A 25,444-nucleotide genomic window follows, 5' to 3' on the forward strand; every position below is an offset into this window, starting at 1 on the left:
TTGCGGAATTTTTTAAATATTGGAAATAATGCTTTCTTGCTTAATATGATCTGCAAAATCCCAAATGAAAGATATTTCGCTTCTCTTAATTCTGCTGATGGTGTTTTGCACAAATATACCGTCTGGGCCCAACCATTCAAAGACTTTTATTGCTTTGCAAATAGAGTACAAAATCCCTTACAGGACGAAGGCCTGGTTTTCCCCCTGTATCCTCCTCTCCATTTTCATCCCTGCCCTTGCTCTCTAAATTCTAGTCAACCTGGCTTTCCTTCAGTTTGTCAAATGGGTTTTCTCTTTACTACCTCAGGGCCATTGCATATGCTCTTCCTGCCCCCTTTGCTTGTCAATTTCTACCATTAAACTCTCAGTTCAAACTTCTCTTCCTGAAGACACTTTCCTAAAGTTTCCTTTTTTGCCAGCTCCACAGCTAAGTAAGGTTTCCAAAGTATTATCCTTTACTGTTCTACTTTTACCTCACTTCAAACTATAATAATACACTAATATAATTATTTGGTTTATTATTCTCCCTCCAGAATGCAAGATTTATGGCAATAAAAGTCATATTTGGTTTGCTCTCTTTGGTATCCTTAGCAGCTACCATGGTGCTCAGTACATAATAAGGCCTCAATACATATTAGTTAAATGAATAAATGGACAAATAAATTAGCTGGGCAAATGCCTTGGGTTTTTAACTAACGTTGAGATCAGTAGTAATTCATAAATAGACTCATGCTGGAAGTAAACAATCTCTACCTCTCAAGCTGATAGAACTTCAGAGTAATAAAAAATATCACTGTTACTGGATTTTGTCACTTCACATTGAAATTTTTAATGACACGAGAAAATGCTCTTTTAAAAATCTGAGTAAAATGCATGAAATACATTTTTATATTCAGTGTGATCTCAAATGTGTCAAAATATAAATGCATGTCAGAATGGAATCCTCTGTCTCCTTTACCACTTTATCTCATCATTGTCCATCCTAGCTGGGGAGGTAGACTTTAAAATGCATTCAAATTGTTATAAAAGACAACCAACAATAAGGTCAACAAAATAAACAAGCGCTTCCTATATGTCAGGCACAATTCCATATGTTTTGTAATTTCAGTAAATCCATAAGATCTATTTTTAGTTGTTTTGTTTACTTTATAGATGCTCCACTCTGAAAGCTGTAGGTATCTGATGTTGCCCTCCTTGTTTTGGGGGAACATTTCAGGAAGAGTTTACTCTAAACATGAACACAGGAGACATAGACAAGATAATAACGACCTGGGACCCTGAGTACACTGTCGAATGAGGGGAGAAAGATGCGGAAGAAGAAAGAAAGAAGGTAGAAAGAACAACTGGGCAAGGACATCTGAGAACCTAATTAAAGAGATTCAGTATCAACGGAAAACCTTCTAGGAGGGAAGAAGAAATATTGTTATACTGCAGGTTTTAGACTCTAACATAGTTGTCAGCTCCAAGGAGAACAGGATTATGTTGATAATGGACTGTGCCAGCATTAACTCCCAGATGTTGGGGAGCAACAAGGAGATGCACACACACATGTAAACACACACACACACACACACACACACAGAGATAATTAAGGACTAGAAAGGAATGGACTCACATTCATATTGTTTTCCTCTTGTAGGGAGTTTATAAATGATTGTTATTTTACTGTTTGTATTATGTTAATGATAATAATTTCTAAAGTGAAATCAGAAATTGCCAAAACACATATTTCTATATGCTATGATTTTGTCAATATAAACATAATTTGCTGTCATGGTTGTTTGCCATGTTTATGTGTTCATGCATAGCTTCAAAGACCCATGAGGATGTGAGTATTATAGACACAGTCAGAGCATAAGCAACATAAGCAAATTGCAAAGGGACTTGTGTTGACTCATTAAATCCATGCTCTGTTTAAAGTGCAGCTTAGGTTATGGTTGAGCAAGGGCAATGGGAGAAAGAGAGTTGAGGAAATTCAAATTCACTTAAATAATGCTGCACTTGAGGAAAAGGCAAGATTTTTGAGCTAATTTTCTTATTTCTTTCTATACATGCACTCATGCATTCAACAAATTTACTAAATGCCAGTACGACCAAGGGCTGCAGGGCAAAATGGAGCTTAGGCTTCAGCAGACTTAGAGAATGTGTAATTTGTGTAAGACATCTGATATTCAGCCTACTTCGAATTGCTTTTTTCCTAACACAATCTAACGATCTTTTGAAAACATCCCTCACTCCTCATCATACTAAACCCAGGTGCTTTGAGAAGAACTGAACCTTCTTTAGGGATAAGCACATGACCCAAATCTTGCCAATGATAAAATAATAACACCCTCAATGTACGCACACATACCAGAAATATTAAAATTAATTGTTTTAGAAAGGCATGTGATCCAAACCAACCTGAGACTGATTCCTAAATATGAGTTAATAACAGTTATTACAACTAATCCAAAAATGAAGAATGATTTCAATAAACTAAAATTTATTTCTTGCACAAATAAAATCCAAGATTGTTTTTCCTGATTGTTAATTGGTTCTTCTCAAAATAGTCATTTAGGTGGTAAACATGACAAAACCCTCTCTCTACGAAAAATACAAAAATTAGCCAGGCATGGTGATGTGTGCCTGTAATCCCAGCTACTTGGGAGGCTGAGGCAGAGAATCACTTCAACCCGGGAGGCGGCGGTTGCAGAGAGCTGACGTCATGCCACTACACTCCAGCCTGGTGACAGAGCGCAACTCCATCTCAAAATAAGTAAATAAATAGTCATTAAGAGAGTTGGGCTCCATTCAGGTATGGCTTCACATCTTTAATACTTGGTTCCTAAGGTCATGATGTGAGCATTAAGCTGAAATTAAAAAGTGGAAGAGTATGGAGAATCACTGCAGTGGAATTTTATGGACTCCCCTGGAAGTAATGTGCATGATTTCTGTTCACATTCCATTGACTAGCATGTTACCTCCTGGCCCACTAAAGGAGAGGCTGGTAAATGTAGTTTTGCTGAGAACCAAAAAAAAGAGAAATTAGATTTGGGAGACATCTAGGCAGTCTCCAACATAGAGACTTTTCTAGATTTATTGGGGAAATGATGCATCTTTTGATGCATGAGTTAGTTTTGGAATTCCAAATTTTATCTACTGTCTTAATCTTACAAATAAAAACATCAATACCCAAAGGCAAAGCCAGCTTATAAAAGCAGGGATGGCATTTTACTGTCACCAGGATCAGAACTCAAGGGCTCAGTGTCATCTTGCATTCTACCCATGATACTACACTGTGAAACTCTGAGTCAGCACCCAAAACACTCAGACCTCACAAGGAGCCTTAACTCTTCCAGGCCATTCAATCCATTCCTTCTCCAGGGTTCAAAAAGAGAGGACAAGAAATACCAATATGAGTGATACAAGATCTCTTGGACTCCCTCCGCTATTCAAGATTCCCAATTTCTAATATTAAAATTGGGGCTATCCCCTCTGAGTGCAAAGTGAAGGGTTGTCAAACACAGAAATGGAGGACTTCAGGAATGACTGTAGACATGGCTTTCTTGACTGGATCCCCGTTGCGCCCTGCAAGTAGGTCTGCAGCATTGTTGGATGGGAGGTAGCTCCAGCCACGAGCCTGGCTGGGGTTCCTGGATGCCTGGGGCCTCCCCAACCCTCAGCAGGCCCGGGGCAAGGCTTGCAGGAATGAGTATTATCTGAGCAACATCAAACGCAAGCACAAGCACGGCTGGACTCGGTGCCTGAGCATGCTGGCCGGCGTCCAAGTCATGCTTGGTCAAATGCTCAAGGGCTGCAAGTCGCTGAGCCATTGAAGATCGCGATACTGCTGGTGGGACCCCCATGAAAGCATCACCCTTGCCTTGGACCCCGCCTGGCGCTATTTTTGCAGGGAGCTGAGGAGCAGGAACTCTTCGGACCTGAGTGCTCTCCATATTGTGGGGTTGAAATCTGGATGAGCTTACCAAGGTCCCTTTGTAAGCTTTTGAATTAGGAAGAATTTTGAACCTAATCAACAGACCACAGGACAGTACAATGAACCGCCGTGTACCCAGTACACAGATCTGATGACCATCTACCTACAACCCATCCCTGTCCCATCCTGGGTTCTTCTGAAACTGATATCAGGCATCAGATTATTTCTTCTGCAAATATTTCAGAATCTATCTCTTCAAGATAAGAACTCATTAAAGCGTAATTACAAAGCTTATCATCCAAAAGAGCCATCAATAATTTTGAAATATTATACGTGTAATAAATGTTCAAAGTTCCACTTGCAAAAAGCAAAACAAAACAAAACAAAAAACCAGAAATGAAGTAGGAATCCCAGGCCATGTTCAAGCCCCATCTCCCAACACTACCAACACACACTTTGAGTGATGTTTAGGGATAGGCAGAGTTGGAACCTGGTGACATCACAATACCCTCATTCTAATTTTAATACTCACAACATAAAAGCACACTTCTTATTTACAACTGATATGCTCATCTTTTCCTTGTACCCCTTTCTCTTGGGCCTCAGCCCTAGTATAGTAAATAAAACTATAGAATGTAGGGAGAATAGGTGTTGTTGAGAACCTTGCATGTTAAATTTCAGGACATGGAAGCCTGTGAGTCAAGCACACTGAAACTGTCAACTCTGTAGAAGGAACTTAAAGAATGCACTTTTCCTTGTTATCTGTAGTCCTATGGCTCTTTTCTGCCACCATGATTATAAAAGCAACAACGACAATAAAAAATATTTTTTTCTCAATTCATAAAGCCAGTTAGAGGCCAAACTGATCAGTGGCCTTTTGAGACTCTAAATGAAAAATTGCAATCTCAAACAAATGCAAAACAAATAGATTGGTGGGGGCTTCTTTATCTAAAGATCGGGTGTTCTGTTTTCCTTGAATGTTATTAATTGTGTTTTGTAGAAGAGAGTCATCAGAGAATTAAAAGTGCATCTGAGTTTTCTGAGAAATTCTATTTATTCTGAGAAGAAAAAAAAACAGTATAAAACCACTAAATTAAGTGCTTACAAACAGCTCAATGACAAAAACAAAAGGCAGTAGGGTTGCAAATTTGAAATTGCCTTATTCTTAGGAAATTAGCATTTAACATGGAAAAAGATGAGGTTTACCATAGCTAATCCTATTGTAGATATTTAATTCACCATGACATTATCAACTATCTCATCGGAGGTTGTTCAGGTATTTCTTGTCACATTTTAACTGCAGGAATATTCAGCACTATCTCTTGTTCCTTGATTTACAGCCTAATTTACTTGCTATAAAAACGCATGTGCTCATGCATTTATCTGCTTCACTAAGAGCCTTGGAATCATTTGTCTGAGCCTATTGCATTTCTTCTTTGCAATGCAAAAAGCCCTTGGATAAACTAAGGGACATTTCACTCCTCCGTTTTTTATTTATGAACCATATCTGAGGCACTACACTAATCAGTCCAAAGCCATTCATATCTGATGTATTTTCCTATTCCTTTTAGAATCCAGCATGTTTCTCTTTCATCACTTACCATCTGCAAAATACAATCTGCAAATTATGATGTGCTCTATTATAATATTCTTTAAGAGTGTTACATCTGCAATTTTTATTTGTGTAAGTAAATTTTAAAGTCCTCAAGGACAAGAGCCATTTCTTTGGCTCCTTTCCTGATGTATGCAAGGTCCAGGTGCATCACACATATTAAATAAATATCTATTGATGAAGTTCAATTGTTGCATATTGATCTAGATATTGACTCACTGAATAAATACTTGCTAGATCATGCTAAGATCTAGAGAGTGTTCTAGATCACACCTTCACATACTTCACGTGTATCACCTGTGGATTTTGAAAACAAAGGTACTAATTAAATGGGTCTATGTTAGGGCCTTAGATACTACATTTCTAACCAGATCTCTGGTTCATGGACCACACTTTAAATAGCAGAAGACTAGACAAGGGTTGTAAAACATTTCCTGTAATGGGCCAAATAGTAAATACTTTACACTAGTTGGGTTGCAGGGTCTCTGTCACAACTAGCCAATTCTGCCTTTGTAATACAAAATCAGCCATAGATAATAAGGAAATAAATAGGCACTATTGTGTTCCAATAAAACTTTATTTACAAAATCAACTCTAGCCAAATGTGTCTTATAAGCTGTAGTTTGTGTACCTTTGTCCTATGAATCCAAAAAAGACGTGGGTTAATGAAGTTCAAACGGGGAATATCTATAGCCTTTTATGTTCTAAAGTGCTGTAAATTTAAATACAGATTTTCTAGGCACCAAAATATCTTAATCAGGTAATTAGTAATTTGCTTTTGGTTAGCAATTCACCTGATATAAATTGACTTGGATTGGATCTCTCAAGTTATGCTAGACTAGCAAAATTCAAAATTGTTAATTTTCCAGCATATCCAATCCATGATGCAGCTGATCAGCCAATTTTAGGTAAGCATATATTCTTTTTTGTTCCTTTAATTTTTCTGTGAGTAGGTATTTTGTTTTTCTTTAAAAAGATAATGCTCACTTGACTCTCCCACCACTAGGAAGCACTTTTATGTGGTTAAGAAGATTTTACTCATTTTGTTAGTCTATGAAGTGTCCAAGAAATTAACACAGAATTCAATTGCCCTGTTTTTCTTTATTTTCTCCTTTGCCTTTTGCAATATTTCCAGGCTATCCTTTCCACTTTCATTTCCATTTTCAAAAACCCGGTTAAGAGTATGTCAATACTTATTTATATCTCCCTTATATAGTTTAGCTGTGTCCCCACTCCGAAATCACATCTTGAATTATAATTCCAATGATTCCCACAATCCTCATGCATCAATGGCAGGACCAGGCAGAGGTAGTTGGATGATTGAGGTGGTTTCCCCCATTCTTTTCTCATGTTAGTGAGTCTCCTGATATCTGAGGGTTTTATAAGCATCTGTCATTTTACTGCTGGTACTCACTCCATTCTGCCACACTGTGAAGTAGGTGTCTATTTCTCCTTTGCCTTCTGCCATGCTTATAAGTTTCCTGTGGCATCCCCAGCAAGGTGGAACTGTGAGTCAATTAAGCCTCTTTTCTTTATAAGTGACCCAGTCTTGGGTATTTCTTCATGCAGTGTTAGAACAGACTAAAAGAGTAAATTGGTACCCGGAGTGGAGTGCTGCTATAAAGATACCTGAAAATGTGGACGGGACTTAAGAACTGGGTAACAGGCAGAGGTTGGTACAATTTGGATGGGTCAGAAGAAGACAGGAAGATGTGGAAACATTTTAAACTTCCTAGAGACTTGTTGAATGGCTGTGACCAAAATACTGTTAGTGATGTAGACAATGAAGTCCAGGCTGAGGTGGTCTCAGATGGGATGAGGAACTTGTTGGGAACTGGAATAAAGGTGACTCTTGCTATGCATTAGCAAAGAGACAGGCAGCATTTTGTCCCTGCCCTAGAGACCTGTGGAACTTTGAACTTAAAAGAGATGATTGAGAATATCTGGTGGAAGAAATTTCTAAGTAACAAAGCATTTAAGATGTGACTTGGGGTGCTCTTATAGCCATTTAGTTTTATGCATTCACAAAAAGGTGGTTTGAAATTGGAACTTATATTTAAAAGGGAAGCAAGCACAAAAGTTTGGAAAATTCGTAGCCTGACGATGTGACAGAAAAGAAAAACCCATTTTCTGAGAATATATTCAAGCTGGCTGCAGAAATTTACATAAGTAACTAGGAGTCAAATGTTAACTACCAAGACAATGGGGAAAATGTCTCCAGGACATGTCAAAGATCTTCATGGCAGCCCCTCTTATCATGCACCCCAGAGGCCTAGGAGGGAAAAATGGTTTCGTGGGCCAGGAGACTTGCTGCTTTGTATAGTCTTGGAACTTGGTGCCCTGCATCCCAGCCATGGCTAAAAGGGACCAGTGTACAGCTCAGGCCATTTCTTCAGAGGGTACAAGCCCTAAGACTTGGTAGCTTACACATAGTGTTGGGTCTGCAGGTGCACTGAAGTCAAGAATTGAGATTTAGGAACTTCCACCTAGATTTCAGAGGATGTATGGAAATGTTTGGATGTCAAGGCAGAAGTTTTCTGCAGAGGCAAAGCCTTCATAGAGAACCTCTGCCCTGGTAGTGCAGAAGGGAAATGCGGGTTGGAACCCCCAAACAGGATCCCCAATGTGACACTGCCCAGTGGAAATGTGAGAAGAGGGCCATAGTCTTCCAGACCCCAGAATGGTAGAAATGTATGCCTGGAAAAGCTGCCAGACACTCAATGTCAGCCCAAGAAAGCAGCTTGGAGGGCAGCTGTACCCTATACAGCTACAGAAACGAGATGTCCAGGGCCTTGGAAGACCACCAAGGTTCAGCATGGATGTAAGACATGGAGTCAAAGGAGATCATTTTGGTGCATTAAGATCTTCCTCCCCTGCTGAATTTGCTGCTTGCATGAGGCCTGTGGCCCCTTCATTTTGGCCTATTTCTCCCAGTTGGAATGTGTGTAATAACCCAATGGCTGTATCCTCATTGTATCTAGAAAGCACCTAATTTCCTTTTGATTTTACAGATTCTTAAGCCAAAGGGCCTTGCCTTGTTTCAGATGAGACTTTGGACTTGGTCTTTTTGGTTAATGCTGGAATGAGCTAAAACTCTGGGGGAATGTTGGAAAGACATATTGTTTTTTGAAATCTAAGAACATGAGACTTGGGAGGGGCCACGGATGGAATGATATGGTTTGGCTGTGTCCCCACTCAAAATTTTATCTTGAATTGTAATCTCCATAATTCCTATAGTTCCCATATGTCAAAGATGGAACTGGGTGGAGGTAATTGAATCACGGGGGTGGTTTTCTTCATGTTGTTCTCGTGATAGTGAATGACTCTGACAAGATCTGATGGTTTTACAACCATCTGGCATTTCCTCTGCTCGCACTCACTCCATCCTACCGTTCTGTGAAGAAGGTGCCTGTTTGTCCTTTGCCTTCTACAATAACTGGAAGTTTCCTGAGGCCTCCCTAGCAATGCAGAACTGTGAGTCAATTAAGCCTCTTTTCTTTATAAATTACCCAGGATTGCATATTTCTTCATAGCAATGTGAGAATTGACTAATACATTCTGTATTTCCTTATTATGATTAATCATTCAATTATATAGATGGCTAATTAATCTGAATAATTAACATTGTAGACAATATTTTCATCGCTAGAAGTTAGTTCTGGATATCCAGTATTCATGTATTGATGTTATCTGCATTCATGTTTTGTTTTGTTTGTTTTTCTGTCTCTCCTTAACATACGATTATTTAACACATACCACATCTTGGGTGTCATAAGCAAAAAAGAAAGGAGGTAAAACCTACAAAATTCAGTGTTGCAACATTCTAGGGTCTGTCTTCTCTTTAATTTCTATATAAGCATAAGTTGTTTCACCTGCTAAGTAGCCAATTAAAGTCCAGCATTCTTCCAAAGTGCTATGGACCATCCTTACAAAACAGTTCGTGCTGTCCCAGCTGTGTCATTCCTTGTGACAAACTTCTACTTCTAGCTTTATCTCTCATTACTCTGTTCATCTCATTGCCACAACATACTTCTATTTTTTACTTAACTTATGTTGGACAAGATTTTTTCTTAAATTCTTAAAACATTGCTAATACTCAAAGGCCACTAGATTGTAGAGAAAGCCATAATTTACTGAGGAACAAAATTACAATGTAATGCTTTAGCTATGTCTCTAGTAGGGGAAGGTAATGTAAGAATCTTTTGGAAATTGGAACTTTCATTTATGGTGATTCCTTCAATGTAGAGACTTAATTAGGAGTTGGTATGAATCATGATACAACAGCTCAAGACTAGCAGAAACAGCAAAGTGAGTATTTTGAGATGAAAGATTCAAAGACTCTCAGGGTGAAAACTATTGATACTTTTCAGTGAAGAACTGATAGGCCTTGGGGAAGTTCCTGACTGAACAGTCAAGCCATTTGCTTGATTGTTCAGTTGTCAAAGAATAAAGTATGCTAATGAAGACAAAGGAAAAGCCAAAGACGTCAATGTGGATAGCAAGGTGTGGGTTTGGTTCTCTGTGTTCAGGCTCAGTATGTCAGTGGTTTCAGTTCTCAAGTGCCATCCTTTAAAAATTTTCTGTTTCAGTGTTTAACACTGGTCTTTGTTTAGATATTTTAAAATGTTTTAACTGATCCCCCAAAATATCAAAAGGTTTTTCAGGGCCTGTGTGGCAAACATTCTTCACATGTGGATTAGAATGCTGCAGTATTTTTGAAGTTTCAAATGTTGGAGGGGAGTGGTGCAAATACTTGCCCAGTCCCAGTTTGGCAGGTGGAAGGTGAATCTATGAACTTTGCAAACCTGCCATGAGGATGCAGGCTAATGATGTGAATGGCAGTCATTAATTTCTTGATTAAATAAATATTTGCTATGGTTTGAATATGTCTGCCAAAAAGCATGTGTTGGAAACTTAATCCCCAATGCAATAGTTTTCAGAGGCGGGCACTAATGAGAGGTTATTAGGACGTGAGAACACAGTGGAAGAATAACCCTACTATCATGAAAGTACCTTTATTATAAAAGGTGGAGTCTGACCTCTTTTTATTTTCTAGCTTTCTAACTTTCCCACCTCCCACCATGAGATGACATAGCAAGAAGGCCCTTGTTAGATGCCAGCCCCTCAATCTTGGCCTTCCTAGCCTTCAGAACTGTGAGAAATAAATTTCTGTCCATTACAAACAGCACAAAATTGATAAGATAATTAAAAGTAATTTCAATTTCACTAAAACATATGCCCCAAACCTAGCCTTGATGTCTCTGGATCTTAACACTCTGCTCTTCCAAAGTGTAACTTATATACTTGCCAAAGGTGTTCTGAAGACGCCACAGCTTTCCTGCTTTTATCACGTGATACTCAGGGGTGTGCTATTCCTTCAGTGATGCATGTAGAGGAGGTAAACTTCAACGATCTGCAGTCAGACAGCCCTCGGTTTAATGCCCAGCTCTGTCACAAACCTAATATGTGACTTTAATATCTTTACAGCTGCTGCGTTATCTGTTGTGTGGGAATAAGAATGCAAACTCTTTTATAGGGACTTTTGTAAAGACTTAATAAATTAGTATTTGTAAAATATATGTGAAGTCCTAAAGTAGATATCTGTTGATTTGGGGCTATCTAGAATCTATTAAATCTATTACTGCTAATAAATCTGACATTCTACTCTGGCGGGTCATCCATCTCTCATTCCTGGTCCATAAGTTTTAGGCAGGTTCTAACCTCTTCTTCTGCAGTGAAACATGAAAATTAAGTAAAAGCTAATCATCTCATTATACTACATGCTCAGTTTGCTTCAGGAACTGGCAAAATGATCAAGGTCAAAAAGCCCATCAGAGCTAACCCCTGGCTTATTCTTTAATTGCAGGAAAATGGCATTTGTCACTAGGTTAAAATAAAAGCTATAAAGTTCAAGATGCCACAGGCTGTCCTGGTCTCCCTGCTCACCTTTACCCAGTAAAGCTTGAGATTGACCTGAGGTCTTGTTACATTATTTGAGCCCTTGGTCCAGTGTGCGGACAGTGGTCCCTGATGCCTGTCCTATTCATGGATTCTCAGTTATGTGAGCAGGCATATCCTTTGTTTCATTTCTTTTACTTGCAATTTCAAGAATCATAGCTGATACAAAAAGCCTGGAAAATAGTATTCAATACATTCTTTTGTCATTGTTATTGATAGAATTTCTTTGTGTCTCTGAGGATCCCTCCCTTCGATTGGAACAACCTCTATGCAAACATCTAGAAGAAAATGTATTACCCCTGTATATGTCTGTAGGAAAGGTTCATTGCTAGTTTCTCAGCTATAGATTAATATTTGTTGGCTTGGGAAAGAAGGGAAGTAAAAATTACTTATTCTTTCTCTACTAAGACTTATTGCAGAAGGAGATTTGTCTTCTTGTCAGATGCAACATTACTGAAGTTTTAACCAGATGATTTTACTTTCAGGAAATATTAAAAGTATAAGATCTATCCTTTTACAATCTCTTAAATGGAAACAGTGGTTATTAACTGCATCATTGACTTGTGCCTTTTCAGTTTCTGAATCTTGTTATGGAAGGCAGAAAACCATCCACAGTTAGCTTTCTATGTAATAAATGCACCTGTCTCCTTGATGTTGAATTCCATATTAAACACTAAAAAAGAAACCTGGGGACAAGCTTCACTTCACCAGTGGATTTCTTTGCTAATTCTCTGGTAGCTCTTTTTTCTGATTCTCTGACATAGATTCCCACTGAGTATTCTGCAGTATTTTTTTTAAGTCAGAGTGACAGATATTCATGAAATTCAAGAGAAGTCAGTAAGTATTTGTTAGGAGACAGGGTAGAGGTACGTATTGGAAGCAGACTAAGCTAAAGTCATACATTAAAATGAATGAGCAAAGAAGTTACTCTCCAGTCATCAACTAAGGTGGTAAGGTAATCATGTGGGGCAGTTGGGGGTTTTCAAATATTAAGAACAGACTGTGTCTCATTCTTCATTTTAGAAAGCACAAGCTTTCCTAGAAAATGTATTTTACCAAAGACATCAACATGTGCCTCAGAATGTTCCGCTTACAATGAAATATGAACTGGCAATTTTTGAGTTCAGATAAGGCTGAAGAAACCTTGGTATACAAGGGCAGAAGAAAATCTTCTTTGCTTTTAGGTTTTCTGGAAGAATATAAAAAGTCACCCTATATTTCCCCCAGTGTTCAGGGTAGTGCCATGTGTGAAAAGAGATAGCAATGCTCTATCAGCCATGATGGCCTTGGTGACAGAATTCTGTATTTACAACTGAAAATGATTCTGGATTCTCTATGAGGTGCATTGTCAAAATAAAGTCATATTTTACGGGGACATGAGTTTTGCTCTCAGTCATGGAACAGTTTTCAGGCAGTCTCATCAGTACTATCCACAAGTTTCCAGAAGAATCTAATTTCCAATTAAGTTTGAATTGCTCATTTCAGAATGGCTAAGTTGAAAGCACATACTAAAAGGGTAGGATGACATTTCTTAGGAAGTCTATAAATCTGGAGCCTCGAATCTTAGTTTTAATTATTCAACTAATTCTGGGTTTTAAAAGCTAACACCCCTTTGTATATAGCAGCTCTCTGTGTGTGTGAACGCACACATGCAAGTGCACACATGTGCAAATGCATACAAATAACATGATATCCTACTCAACTTTTATAAAAGAGGCAAGTTAATTAATATGATAAAATCAAGAAAAATTTTATCTTGGAAAAATTTTGCATCAAATGGTCTCTGATGGAGGAGCTTCTAAAAATAGAAAAAGTTCTGGCTGTCTTTTGAATATACAATCAATCATTGGTAATTCCAAGTACATTTGTTCAAATATGAAATCATAAAAACAATTTATGTTTAGATTGACATTTCCTTAAAGTAAATAAAGCACTTGCTCAATTCTGTAATTCTTTGCCTTCCTCAGCTCAGGAAACTGAAGAGGAAAGGAAAACCTCTGTCTTCTATGGCAAAATTACTACTAGAGTTTCTTTTTAATAGAAAATCTACTCATAGATAATCACAAGGCAATTTTATACATTATTTAGCACATCAGGAGATCTGAGTATAAGCTCTTAAACAAAATCTAATATGTGCCCAATTAAAAGGCAAAACTTAAATAGTATAATTTTTGCTTTAGGCCTAAATAGTATAATTTTTAGAGGGAAAATATAAGTATGATTGACTTTATGATTATAAGCTGTCCCAACATCCCTTTATGTTAGAACACTGAAATAATTTCATCAATGAAAAAAATCAAATAGTGAGCATTAAAATTATTTACATATATAATTGAATATATATCTAAATGGAATTTAGATGTTCACATTTGTTAGCAGGTCAGTTAGAGAGTTAAATACAAATAATGATCCCTGTGATTTAGTCTCCTAAATACCTTTGTCTATAAAACATGTTATTTGAATATACTGCTAGTTCTGAAGTTTTAAAGGGTTTATTAACATTTTATATTATTCACTATGAACTAGAGTAACAGACCAATTATTTATATGAAACAAAGGTCTTAACATGATTCATGTTCAGAGTGAATGCTTTAAGATAGAATTAAAAAAACACAACATGTTAATACTCTGACACTAATACTACTTTAGGCATGCTGCCTATAATATCCCAGAGCTTTACCTCATTAGACTTTAATCTCATGCAACAAATCTGGGTTTATTTCCAAGCCATCTTTCCTGCGACCCACAGAACTGTTAAGTTGGTCACTAGTCCTTTCTTGAGCCGGAATTAAGAGTCCTCTAGATCTGAAGCTGCTTTGTGTGAATTGTGGTGTTTTCTTTCTTTTTTTCCAGCCCATTTGGTAATGAACTGTCAGCTTACTGAAGTCCTGAGCTTAGCTTATAGATGTAGAGCTGCAAAAGCTTAGCCTCTGCAGAAGCTGGGTCAGTGGCAGGAAGTGGGCAGAAGCAGCATACAAATATATGACTCGTACAGAGAATGGTCTCACTTGAGGTCAGATACATTCTCTCATTTTGTAGAATCCTGGATGACTATGTTTTAGCTCCCAAATGACTCTCAATTATCTGAAAATGAACTTTCTACTTTGGGGGCAGGTACAGCAGGCAAGCAAAGGCTCAGGCATAGACTTAAACCAACCTGGCTTTAGCTCCACCAAGAGCTAGATGTTCATTCTTTGGCAAGTAACTGAACATTTTAGCTTTGGTTTCATCATCTATCAAATGGAAATCCAAATGCTATTTTTTCCCATAAAATTTGTATAAACATTAAATATGACAATGTATGTAAGGCATTTTGCATGATGTCCCGGACATATTAAGCATTCAATAAGTCTATATTTATTTCAGTAAATGTGTATTTCCAATGACTTCTTTCAAACTTTACATTACATATCCCTTATCACAAATCACTACTCTGTATTTCTTTTACTATAAAAGTGTGTGGTATCATGTACAGTACTTGGTTTGAAGTTAGCAAATACAAGTTAATTGAATGGTATAGGTTGTCAATACTTTTGCAAAAATAGAAGTTATAAAACGTGTTCAAAACCAAAAGAAAAAGGATTTATTATTTCCCTATTTTATAGCTGGTCACTGATCCTCTCCCATTACCATACGAAGTTAATAGTTATCTCTATTTTGTATAGCTAATTGGGAAAGTCTTATCTAGATGATTAAGGCCCAGGTCATTATTGCACCTCTGGCCGCATTTTAGCAAGACTTCATAGGTTTAGAAGGGTGCAAAGAAACACACAAGCTTGTATCCCAGCCCAGATGAAGGAGAGAGGAATTAGAAAGGTCAAGATCGGGAGAGCACTGACTAGTTGTAAGATGACTGGGGATGGCTGCTGAGGTCAAACACTTCTCTGAGCAGTTTGCCAACCCCAGGCACATGGGTGAGCTTCATTAGTCACTTAATGTCCTATGTTTGCTGTCCCTGCCTCAAGTTGACTGGATTGGGGTGGACACTCTTTTGGGAATTTCTAACTGTGGCTGACAGAGCTAAGCATTTTTTTTTTATCACTATAATTAAAGAAATGCTGACTCAGGCACTGTGAATCAGCTATCAGCTGTGTTGTGCATAGAAAAACAAAGAGGGCTCTTCAGAAAGGGCAGATGGAAGAGGAGTAGAAAGGAGATGGTGTGCAGGGCATCAGAGAGAATACCTGCCTTTGTGTCTCAGGTGCCTTGATCCTTTTCCTGCCCTCAAGGGGATCAACCTCCAGTCTTAGCTTGGCTTAACAGAGCAGCCTCAAGTCCTTGCAACAATTCCCCCTCCCCCTTCCTCCCTGCCTAGCCTAAAACTAGTTAAGTAAGTTTCTGTTTCATATGACCAAATTAGATAGGAGCAAACAATTGTTTTTGCCACTTTCCTTTGCCCCAGTAACTCAGAAAGATGAGTGCTTTCTAAGGAATTTCGTTTATTCAATCTCAACAAGAATAAATTATGCCTTATGCCTCACATGAAAAATACAATTGTTTTTCAAAAGAGAAGAAATGTGAATATATTTGTGTGTATGTGTGTGAGAGAAAAAGAGAGAGAGAGAGAGAAGGTATATGGTAGCTACTATAAGGAAGGGTACAAAAAATAATAAAAAATGCATTTAAATTGTTTTCTTTTTTAAATTAAGGTTTGGAAAAATATACCACAAAAGAAAATATCATATAGATAAACTATAAATCCATGGGCTCTTTTTAAATATTCCATTATACTTACTACAATTTACCCTCACATGACCCTGGAAGAAAGACCTATTCTACCTAATTTAAGGATGAGGCATGAGAAGGCTAAGTGAACAGCCCAAGGTCACAAGTCAAGTAAATCATCTGTCTTGGCTATAACTCCAGGACACATGACATTGAAGTCTATTTTTGTTGTTGTGTTGTTTTCTCTGTTCCCCAAAATGTATTCTATGTTACCCTAGTCACAAGGGATATTCCATGGTCCAATAAATTTGAGAACTGCTGAATACTCAAATCTCCCTTTCAGAGATTTACAATGTACACTTTTATGCAGTCTGTAAAGAAATGCATTCAACTTTATTTAACCCAGTGTTTAACAAATACATTTTGAAAAGAACCATTTTGAAGTATTATTAAATTTCTGTTTCCAAAAGAACTATTAATAAAGTGAAATATTATTTATTTAATTAAAAATTAGAAAATATTAAAGAATAGTACATGGCCTCTTTTCCTATGTATTGCCAATATTTTTAACATAATATCTTCTAATCATTAAAATAATAACAAAAATGGTTGGGTGCGGTGGCTCACACCTGTAATCCCAGCACTTTGGGAAGCCAAGGTGGATCAGATCAGGAGTTCAAGACCAGCCAGGCCAAGATGGTGAAACCCTGTCTCTACTAAGAATACAAAAAAAATTAACTAGGCATGGTGGCAGGTGCCTGTAATCTCAGATACTCAGGAGGCTGAGGCAGAGAATTGCTTGAACCTGGGGAGGTGAAGGTTATAGTGAGCTGATATCATGCCACTGCACTCCAGTCTGAGCGACAGAGCAAGATTGTATCTCAAAACAAACAAAAAACCCAAAAATACATTAAAGTATAAAGAAAAACATCAACTAAAATTTCATGGGCTTGCAACAATATCGCATTTCATTGATCATACTATCATGTGTCTCCATTCATATCTACATTCAATTATAAATAATTTTGCATAAATTAAATATTATTACAGAATGATTCATTATTACTGTACCCCCATACTTTTTCTTTCTCCAACTCCACCTGTAGCATCTAGATGTTAAAAATTTGATGACTAGCTTTCTATGATTATACAGATGAGAGAGAGATGGTTTTATGGTTTGATTGGTATTGATATTGTTATGATAATGAGATAATAACATACACACTATTCTACACTATTTAACTTCTTTCTCACTTTACAATAAAATGTGAAAATTTCTCCAAGTTGACTGATATGGAAAATTTTTGGCTTATATTAATTGAAAAATTCAAGAGAAGATACAGCTTCAGGCATAGCTGGCTGCACGGGCTCAAATAACATCTCTCATCTCTATCTCTATCTCTATCTATCTCTACCTCTATCATCTCTCTTCTTCTATCTACAATGATTATTTTCTTACACAAGCTTTTCCCTTGCGAGGAGCAAAATGTAGTTTTTGGCAACACTAGCACTAATTCTCTGCTGACTCACTTCTATTATCCAGAAAATGAATACGTAATTATATTCCAGCATTAACTATACTTTCATTCTGACTTTCACTCTCATTGGATGGACTTAGGTCACCTGCTCTCCCCTCAACCAATCTCCACAGGGTATGAAAATTCCCCATGACGTTTGTCTTTGAATTGGGAGTTCAGCCTTCCCAGACTTAATGGATCAATATGAAGACGGTGAATCACCAGCAAAGATATGGGAGGGATGGGTGACAGCAGTAGGGTAAATGGGGCAAATAGTGTAAATGCTAAAAATAACCAAGGTCCTATAAATGTGCTAAAAGATGGAGGACAAGGCCTGAAAAACATAATAGTCCACTAACCACCAAGAAAATTTGGCATAGTTACATGTTTCATGTTTAGAGAGTTCACTTTAATCTGGAATATCCGAACCAAATAAAACTACTTACCAAATTCCATCCCTGGATATTTTGGCCAGTCATCATGTGACTGCAAAGAACAGAAGTCATTTCAAGATGGTTTAAGTTAGAGGGAACTTTACTGAAAGACTACAGCTGAAATGTACAGAATCAAGTGGCACGAAATACAGCAGGTATAGTTGGTCTCACACAGGAACTGGAGTTTCTCAATGAAATTATCTAAGATTTTACAATCTCCTACTTATCTCCTCATACTTGCATCATTCCCTTCTCTGCAGATTAACTTCTCTATTCTTGGAAGAAAGATATTTACTCCCTTGCTGATAAAAATGAGGTTTATCCTTCGTTTGGTTCTATCTTTTGTTTAACTTGCCACTGGAATGTTATTTCATTTTTATTGTCTTTTTTCATGTTGTTATACATTTATTTAATAACTTCAAGTTTTATTTTAGATTCAGGGCATACATGTGAAAGTTTGTTATATGGGTATATTATGTGATGCTGAGGTTTTGGTTATGACTGATTCTATCACCCAGGTAGTAAGCATAGCACCCAATAGCTAGTCAACCCTTGTCCCCCTCCTACTCTCCTCTCTCTAGTAGTATCCAGTACCTATCACTGCCATGGTTATGTCTATGTGTACCAATGTTTAGCTACCACTTAAAAGTGAATACATGCAGTATTTGGTTTTTTACTCCTGCATTAATTTGCTTAGAATAATGGCTTCCAGCTACATCCATGTTGCTGCAAGACATAATTTTGTCCTTTTTCACGGCTACATTGTATTACATGGCATGTTTTCTTTATCCAATTCACCATTGATGGCCATCTATGTTGATTCCATGTCTTGACTGCTGTAAATAGTGCTGCAATGGATATACAAGTGCGTGTGTCTTTTTGGTAGAATGGTTTATTTTCCTTTGGTTACATACCCAATAATGGGATTGCTGGGTCAAATGCTAGTTCTCTTTTAAGTGTCTTTGTTGTTTTTTTTTTCTTTTTTTTTTTGAGATGGAGTCTTGCTCTGTCTCCCAGGCTAGAGTACAGTGGCACGATCTTGGCTTACTGCAACCTCTGCCTTCTGGATCCAAGCGATTCTCCTGCCTGAGCCTCCTCAGTAGCTGGGATTACAGGCATACTCCACCATGCCCAGCTAATTTTTGTATTTTTAGTAGAGGGGGTTTCACCATGTTGGCCCGACTGGTCTGGAATTCCTGACCTCGTGATCCGCCTGCCTTGGCCACCCAAAGTGCTGGGATTACAAATGTGAGCCACCACACCCCGTGTTAAGTTTTTGTTTGTTTTTGAGAGGAAGTCTTACTCTATTGCCCAGGCTAGAGGGCAGTGGCACGATCTCTGCTCACTGCAACCTCCACCTCTCGTGTTCAAGTGATTCTCCTGCCTCAGCCATCCTAGTAGCTGGGACTATGGGCACACACCACCATGCCCAGCTAATTTTTGTATTTTTAATAGGGATATGGTTGCACTATGTTGGACAGGCTGGTCTCAATCTCCTGACCTTGTGATCTGCCTGCCTCAGCCTCCCAAAGTGCTGGGATTACAGGCGTAAGCAGCCTTAAGTTTTTTAAGGAATCTTCAAACTGCTTTCTACAGTGGCTGAACTAATTTACTTTCCCAACAGTGTATAATTGTTCCCTTTACTTTGAAGCCTCAGAGCATCTATAGTGTTTTGACTTTTTAATAATGGCCATTCTGACTTGTATGAGATAGTATTTCATTGTGGTTTTAATTTTCATTTCTCTGATGATTAGAAATGTTGAGTTTTTTTTATAAGTTCGTTGGCCTCATGTATGTCTTCTTTTGAGATATGTCTGTTCATGCCTTTTGCCCACTTTTTATTTGTTTTTTAAAATTATTTGTTTATTTTTTTAATTGTTAATTTGTTTAAGTTCCCTATAGATTCTGGATATTAGACCATTCTGGACACCAACCTTGGGAAATGATTTATGACTAAGTCCTTAAAAGCAGTTTCAACAAAAACAAAAACTGACAAATGAGATCTAATTACACTAAAATGCTTCTGCACAGAAAAAGAAACCATTAGATTGATGCAAAAGTAAGTGCAGTTTTTGCTGCTGAAAGTAGTGGTAAAAATCACAATTCCTTTTGTACCAATCTTTATCAACAGAGTAAACAGACAAGTTACAGAATGGGAGACTATACTGTCAAACTATGCATCTAACAAAGGTCTAAAATCCATCATTATTTACCTTTTGATATCTCTTCCCAAAAATGTTCTGTGCCAATGGCTTTAAACTATAAATATGCTAACTGCAATTCAATCTCAATGTGATCTTATAGCTCCAGATGGTCACATCAGATTAACTATGTCTTTTTCTTAATTCCAAATTCTTATCAAAGACAATTGGAATGGTACATTGTATTAGTCAGGGTTCTCTTAGAGGGACAGAACTAATAGGATATACATACATACAAATATACATACGTGTGTGTGTATATATATGTATAACTAATAGGACAGAACTAATAAGATATATATATGTAGGGGAGTTTATTAAGTATTAACCTACATGATCATGAGGTTTCACACTCAGCTGTCTGAAAGCTGAGGAGCAAGGACAGCCAGTCTCAGTTCCAAAAATGAAGAACTTGGAGTCTGATGTTTGAGGACAGGAAGCATCTAGCATGGGAGAAAGAAGCAGGCTGGGAGGCTAGGCCTGTCTTGTCGCTTCACATTTTTCTGCCTGCTTTATATTGGCTGGTAGCTGATTAGATGGTGTGCACCTGATTAAAGGCATATCTTCCTTCCCCAGCCCACTGACTCAAATGTTAATCTTCTTTGGCAACACCCGCACAGACATACCCATGTTCAATATTGCGTCCTTCAATCCAATCAGGTTGACACTCAGTATTAACCATCACAAGTCTACTCCTTGTCAATTTGAACCCACAAATATCTCCTGAGATCACACGTAATCTTCCAATAAAGACACTAAAAAGTCATAATTACACTTAATACAATTATCCTTTGTACAACTGGAAATGCACCAATCTCCAACCCAAATATTATTACATAAAGTTAAAAATACTTAAATGCTGATATGAGGTCAATAAGTATTATGTCACATGATAAAGAAAAAGGAAATAAAAAGAAGACACTGTCTTAGTACAAGTGTATACATGCACAAACATGTTTTTAACAAAAGAAGGATGACATGACAATTACAGTGATTTCTACAGCTGGTCACGTGGTCATAGCTGGTATTGATGACTACCATCTTTTTATTACCCATTCTGTATCCTCTTTGCCTTCAGCATGCAGCTCAGAAGGTCATGGGTTTTTTTTTTCCTGATGGAGTGACCCAAACCTTCATTCCTGAAGGGTCTGGATCTTTTGTAGTCCTGCCTGAATTAGGCTGTTGGTTTCCCATTGACCTTATTCACAGGGCATAATACTAAGAAACACCCTAGTGGATCTCCTGTATTTCATGCATACCTTTCCTTACTTCTGCTGTGGAGTAGTAGACTGATTTTATCTTTATAGTCTAAGTCAGCCACTCAGCCAACACTGTAACTCCCTTCTTAGACTGTTGACTTAAAGGTGGGAGGACACCAAAGTGTCCTGGTGGCAATCTTAACTTCCAGTTTAATGGAATTCTTGTTGTGTCTCCTGGTCACAGTGTTCCTTTCTATGTAACTAAGACCTCTATGCCAGGAGAACATAATGTCATGGGAACAGAAAGCAAGAATTTTGCCAGTGGATCACTAGGAGTGATGGTGAATGGTCCCATTTCCACTTCCATCCCTTGATTCCTGGACCTGTGAATCCTGGGCTATGGGAAAAAACAGTACCATAGTTGGACTGTGATTCAGATCATACACAGCCTTCTAGAGAACTTTGTTCCAGCCCTGCAAAGTATTGTCACCTAGTAGGTGACAATAGGTGGCACTGTATTTTTAACTTCAAAAGGCCATTCCACCGTTCTATCAATCCAGATGCTTCAGGATGATGGTGAACATGGTAAGACCAGTGAATTCCATGAGCATGAGCCCACTGCTGCACTTCTTTAACTGTAAAGTGAGTGCCTTAGTCAGAGGCAGTGCCATATGGAATACCATGATGGTGAATAAGGCATTCCGTGAGACCACGAATGGTAGTCTTGGCAGAAGCACTGCATGCAGGATAGGCAAACTCATATCCGAGTATCTATTTCGATGAGGACAAACCTCTGCACTTTCCATGATGGAAGAGGTCCAATATAATCAACCTGCCACCAGGTAGCTAGCTGATCACACCAAGGAATGGTGCCATATCAAGGGCTTAGTGTTAGTCTCTGCTGCTGGCAAATTGGGCACTCAGCAGCAGCCATAACCCATAACCAGGTCAGCATTGGTGAGTGCAGGGCCATATTGCTGAGCCAATGCATAACCTCCATCCCTGACACTATGGCCATTTTGTTCAGGGACCCATTGGGCAATGACAGGGGTAGGTGGGGAAAGAGGCTAAGTAGCATCCACAGAATGGGTCATCCTATCAACTTGATCATTAAAATCCTCCTCTGCTGAGGTCACCTGTCACTGAGCACTCACATAGGTTACAGATGTCGTCAGTTTTTGACCACTCAGAGAAGTCCATCCACATAACTCTTCCCCAAATTTCTTTGTCAGCAATTTTCCAGTCATGCTTTTTCCAAGTCCCTGACCATCCAGATAAACCATTGGCTACAACCCTTGGATCAGTATGTAATAGCACATCTGGCCATTTCACCTTCCATGCAAAGTGCACAACCAAATGCACTGCTTGAAGTTCTGCCTACTGGGAAGATTTCTTTTCACTGCTGTCCTTTAGGGATGTCCCAGAAAAGGGCTGCAGTGCTGCAGCTGTCCACTTTTGGGTGGTGCCTGCATATCATGCAGAACTATCTGTGAAACAGGCCCTAGTCTTATCTTCCTGTGTCAACTGATCATAGGGAACTTTCCATAAGGCCATCAGGGCAGGCTGGGGAGAGACGGCAGGGTAGCAGGAGTAGAGGCCATGGGCACTGAGCCACTTCCTCATGTAACTTACTTGTACCTTCAGGACCTACTCAAGCCCAATCACATATACCTCTTCCATTTGGTGATGGAATGCTGCTATACATGACCCACTTTATGACTAGATGTGTCGGAAAGCACTAAGGTCATTATAGGTCATTCAGGTCGCATGGTGGCTTGAAGACCCATAGTCAAATATTCAGTTTCCACCAAAGCCCAGTAACAGGCCAAGAGCTGTCTCTTAAAAGGAGAGTAGTTATCTCCAGAAGATGGCAGGGCCTTGCTCGCAAATCCTAGAGGCCTCCACTGTGATTAACCTATGGGAGTCTACCAAAGGCTCCACACAGCATCCCTATCGCCAATGACACCTCAAGTACCATTAGATCTGCTGGGTCACATGGTCCAGTCGCAGAGCAGCTTGCACAGCAGCCTAGACCTGTGGCAGAGCCTTCTCCTGTTCTGGACCCCACTCAAAACTGGCAGCATTTCAGGTCAATTAACAAATGGGCCAGAGTACGACACCCAAATGAGGAATGTGTTACCTGTAAAATCCAAATAGGCCCACTAGGAATTGTGCCTCTTTCTGGGGTTGTAGGAGGGGACAAATGCAGCAACTTATCCTTTGCCTTAGAAGGAATATCTCAACAGACCCCGCATCACTGGACCCCTAGAAATTTTAGGGGTAGCAAGTCCCTCAATTTTAGTCAGATTTATTTCCCATTATGTGGCATATGAAAGTCTCACCAATAAGTCTAGTGTGTTTGCTAATTCTTGCTCACTAGATCCAATCAGCATAACGTCATCAATGTAAGGGACCAGTGTGATATCTTGCAATTGTTGCACCAGAGTGAGCACAGAAAATTAACACCAGGACAAAAGTATGCCAAATTGCAGGGTCTTTATTGCTGGTGGCCACGGAGGACTCATGTCTCTCCAACCCATGGCCCCGAGCTCAGGGGGAGCAAAGCATTTAAGCTGCAAAACCATATCTTTGTTCAGGGGGGCACAGAGGTGTGTAAGGCTAGCTGTCTGTACAGAAGCTAAAGAGGGCGGTTTGTTGCAAGGGCAGGGGGGTAGCAGTGGAAATTTTTTACCCTTAGAAAATAACACTTCTGAGAATTGCAGTACAGTAACAGTTCTGAGAACTACACCTCTGCCCAGGGCCCAGGTATCATCTCTATAAGATGGCGGTGCTTAGTTTCTGTTTTAGCCCCTATCTCCCAGTCAAAGTCTCTCTAAATAAGATAATGACACAAAGCCAGAGAGTTGATATATCCCTGAGGTAGGACAGTAAAGGTATATTGCTGGCCTTGCCAGCTGAAGACAAATTGCTTCTGGTGGACCTTATGGACAGGAATGGAGAAAAAGGAATTTGCCAAGTCAATGGCTGCATACTAGGTACCAGGAGATGTGTTAATTTGTTAAAGCAATGAAACCGCATCTGGTATAGCAGCTGCAATTGGAGTCACCACTTAGTTAAGCTTACAATAACCCACTGTCATTCTCCAAGATCCATCTGTCTTCTGCATAGGCCAAATGGGAGAGTTGAACAGGGATGTGGTGGAAACCACTATCCCTGCATATTTCAAGTCCTTGATGGTGGCACTAATCGCAATCCCTCCAGGGATGCGATATTGTTTTTGATGTACTATTTTTCTAGGTGGAGACAGCTCTAATAGTTCCATTTGGCTTTTCCCACCAGAACAGTCCTCACCCTACCAGTCAGGGAGCCAATGTGGGGGTTCTACCAGCTGCTAAGTATGTCCATGCCAATTATGCATTCTGGCACAGGGAAAATGACCACAGGATGAGTCCAGGGACCCATTGGATCCACTGTAAGTCAGACCTCAGCTAAAACTCCATTAATTACATCATCACCATAAGCTCTTACTTTAACTGGAGAACCATAATGACATTTTGGGTCTCCTGGAATCAATGTCAGCTCAGAGACAGTGTCCAGTAGTCCCCAAAATGTCTTCATTTCCCTTTCCCCAGTGCACAGTCACCCTGGTAAAAGGCCAGGGGTCTCCTTGGAAAAGGATGAGGGAAAGAGTCATTGCGTAAGTTGTCGGTAGTGTAGTGGAGACCTTCCTTAAGGGGACCCAGCCTTCCCCTCATTCAAGGAGTCCTGGGTTTGTAAACTGGCTCAAGTCTGGAAATTGATTGAGGGGCCAAGATTCTCTGTTTTTATAATTCAAGATAGTCTTTTGTCCATTTGACCTAGAAGTTTTCTGTTTGCATAATTTAAGTAGGAATACAGTAGGCTTTCTATCAATTTCACTTCTAGGATCACTGAGATTAATTAGGAAATGGCAGAGCTCTACATTAGTCAGACTATTCT

General features: G+C 38.9%; 1 pseudogene; it reads left to right on the forward strand.

Moving 5' to 3' along the window:
• The first annotated feature begins 3,539 nt into the window (after positions 1 to 3,539).
• On the forward strand, positions 3,540 to 3,818 carry LOC108285580 (annotated as a pseudogene).
• Positions 3,819 to 25,444: the final 21,626 nt, after the last annotated feature.

The sequence above is a fragment of the Cebus imitator genome, unplaced genomic scaffold (genome assembly GCF_001604975.1).
Source record: "Cebus imitator isolate Cc_AM_T3 unplaced genomic scaffold, Cebus_imitator-1.0 Scaffold302, whole genome shotgun sequence".
Taxonomy (NCBI): Eukaryota; Metazoa; Chordata; class Mammalia; order Primates; family Cebidae; genus Cebus; species Cebus imitator.